Source organism: Scylla paramamosain, chromosome 8 (assembly GCF_035594125.1).
Source record: "Scylla paramamosain isolate STU-SP2022 chromosome 8, ASM3559412v1, whole genome shotgun sequence".
NCBI classification, from domain to species: Eukaryota; Metazoa; Arthropoda; class Malacostraca; order Decapoda; family Portunidae; genus Scylla; species Scylla paramamosain.
The window spans coordinates 10,700,800-10,704,095 of NC_087158.1; the positions used below are offsets into that span (position 1 = coordinate 10,700,800).

The window sequence follows — 3,296 nt, forward strand, 5'->3', positions numbered from 1 at the left end:
TCTGCTACGCCGAATCATCTGTAATTACAAGCGGTGGCTGGCACTGGGAAAGTGATTAATGAAAGTCGTGCCATGTCATAACTGCCATAAGTTTTCCTCGGATGAAAGCGGAATTTATGATAAATGATGACGTTATTAAACTTTCTAATGACTATTCTAAACAATTTCATAAGCTCTTTGTCCGTAATCAGTCTAGTGTGAGAGAACGCATGTGATGCCTGTGTGTGTGTGTGTGTGTGTGTGTGTGTGTGTGGCTGTCTTGTTCACCCATGATGCTAAACACACACACACACACACACACACACACACACACACACACACACAAAGACAAACATGAAAGTCCCTTGTTGCACGTCATTCTCCATAAAATGATGTATTGTCATCCAGCCATGTACTGTGACTGCATGAAAGGATTCCTCAAGCACGCTGTTGTAGTTAGATATCACTGAGATACGCCAACTTGTTGGTGGAAGCAGCATAGTTAGTAGTAAAGATGGTGGTGGTTAGCGTGGCTCTGTATATACTTAGTTGTATCAAATATGATTTTTTTTCAGGCATTCAAAGGTTACAACAAAGATTCTAAATAAAATAAAACTATTTCCAAGGTTCTCGGTTGGATATATAGCTTCCCATTAGTGTTGTAGCTGTTCTTGGGTAGTGTTTTTTTTTTTTTTTTACCGGTAATATACCTTTAGCTTCCTGATTTTTTTCTTTCTCCATACCGTCATGGCAGACTCATAACCCAGTGCACCCAGTAACGTAATCGTATACTCACCAGGTTCATTCGTCTCATCCACTCATTTTAACCTCTAGATCCAATGGGTGGTGGCCCTCCTGCTGGCCCTCACGGCGGCGTTTGCTTATGCCGATCCCGCCCCCGAAGCACTTGCCGATCCTGAGCCAACCAAGGGAGGCGGCAGAGGACGACAGGGCTATGGTCACAGGACCTACCGACCTGTCATGATGGTGCGAGGCTACGGCGGTGGTGGCGGCGGCTTCGGGAAGGGCAAAGGAGGAGGAGGCCTAAGCAAAGGAGGCGGTGGTTTCAGAGGAGGAAAAGGAGGCGGCTACGGAGGAGGAGGAGGAGGAGGAGGCTACGGAGGAGGAGGAAAGGGTAAAGGAGGAGGAGGAGGAGGAGGAGTTCGCTATATTATTATTAGAGGGGGAGGAGGAGGAGGAGGAGGAGGTAAAGGGAAAGGTGGAAGCTTTGGTGGAGGTGGTAAAGGTGGTGGTATTCGACTTGGAGGTGGAAAGGGCAAAGGCGGAGGAAGAAGAGGAGGATACGGAGGAGGATTTGGAGGTGGGAAAGGTAAGGGTGGAGGACAACGAGGTGGATATGGAGGGGGCAAAGGTGGCGGAGGAAAGGGTGGATTCGGAGGAGGCAAGGGTGGCGGAGGATTCAGAGGTGGATTTGGAGGCGGAAAAGGAGGAAGACGCGGAGGTGGAAAGGGGAAGGGTGGAGGAGGTTTCCGGGGTGGGTATATGATGAGCAGCTACGGAAGTCGAGGACACGGGTGGTGAAAGGCTACTGGTTGCCGAGTTGGAGCCTTGCCTTTCCCACCAGAACACTCCTCCAGCCGCTCCAGACCTCCCTCATTACTCTTACCTCCAGCTCTTAGCATATCCTCCATTCAACGTCTACCTCATCCGAGTTTCATTTTCTCAGGGCCTCCTTCACCCGGAAATGCTCCTCATCAGAAATTTTCTCTCCAGTAGGTCCTCACACGTGTCCTTCACCTGTTACTTACTTCCCCCAATGACTCCTTCACTGAATGCTTAATATATATATATATATATATATATATATATATATATATATATATATATATATATATATATATATATATATATATATATATATATATATATATATATATATATATATATATATATATTTACATATTTCTTACATCATAAGCACTCATGCACCACATAGTGAGGCACTCACCACGTGGTGCATTCCGCCTGTCCTTACCAGCTAGAAGTTGCAATTCAAATGCCCACTGTGTTCTGTGTTCTGTGTTTCCATTAAGTTTTATGTGTACAAACCCTATGTTTACATTAAATAGTGATAGTGAAATGTGCTTATGTGTTTATTTCAATAGAATCGACCCTTTGTGCAGAGACGTTTTCAGTTAATTACGGTACAGTGAAGACGTTTATAAGTACACTGCTCGTCATAATATTTGTTAAGACTATAAAGTGAGTAATAACACTACACTAAGAAATATTTCCATTCCATGATAAACACACACACACACACACACACACACACACACACACACACACACACACACACACACCACGCACGCATGCAAGCACGCACGGGTTTGCCCTCCCTTGCTCCATTGACGCGTGTGTGTGTGTGTGTGTGTGTAATGTTTCTGATTCGTTTTTTTTTTTTTTTTTACGTGTGTCAAGATGGAATTTTTGTATATTGCGAAACGTTACAGGAAATTAAGTGAAAAGTCAGCTACTGCTGTGCGTCTAGAACTTCATTTTCAACATAAGGTTCCGGACGGAAGTCTTTATCATAAGTGTGTGTTTGTGTATATATATATATATATATATATATATATATATATATATATATATATATATATATATATATATATATATATATATATATATATATATATATATATATATCGGTAAGATTGCTTACCCACTTGTATTAGATAGCTTACTTGTTATTGCTAGAGATGACGGTGGTAGGATAGATAGTGGTGGCTGACTGCTTCTCCGATGAATATTGCTGGTAGAGTGGATATCGTGGGGTAGTGGTTTGGATTATGGTTGATTGTGCAGGTATAGGAAAGCAAAGTTAGTAAGACTTCTTCTTGATTTAATGTATAACACGAGTTATACCGAAACAGAGATTACGACGAACGTGACGATGCTTCATTCTCTCTCTGAAGATTGACTGTCTCTGATCTGAACTCTCTGATAGACAGAACAGAACTGATGTGCTCTCTCTCTGGAACTAACGAACTACCCATACAGGCTCTAATTAAGTGAAAGGAATAGATCAGGATTCAGAATCTGAGATGAAGAAATGACCAATGAGCTGTTTCTAAATAGGATGAAGGGACCAATGGTAGAGGTCGTTATTTTGGCCAATGGGCAGAGAGGACGAGAGAAGGCAATGCAAGTGTTTTCTCTAAGGACTGGCAGGAATGTAGGGAAGGTGTGGTATTCCATTGAGAGGGCGATAGGAAGGAGAAAAGGTTAAAAATAGATGAGGCTGGCCACGTGAGGACAGCACACGTGGGTGAAATATATGAATGAGGAATATA

The 3,296-nt window shown here is 42.7% G+C and overlaps 1 long non-coding RNA gene across 1 annotated transcript in view; it reads left to right on the forward strand.

Moving 5' to 3' along the window:
* LOC135102580 (uncharacterized) overlaps positions 1-2,084 on the forward strand; it is a 3,560-nt gene extending 1,476 nt beyond the window's left edge. Inside the window, exon 2 of the long non-coding RNA XR_010269683.1 lies at positions 814-2,084. This is a non-coding gene — a long non-coding RNA (uncharacterized LOC135102580). The remainder of the gene's footprint in view (positions 1-813) is intronic.
* Positions 2,085-3,296: the final 1,212 nt, after the last annotated feature.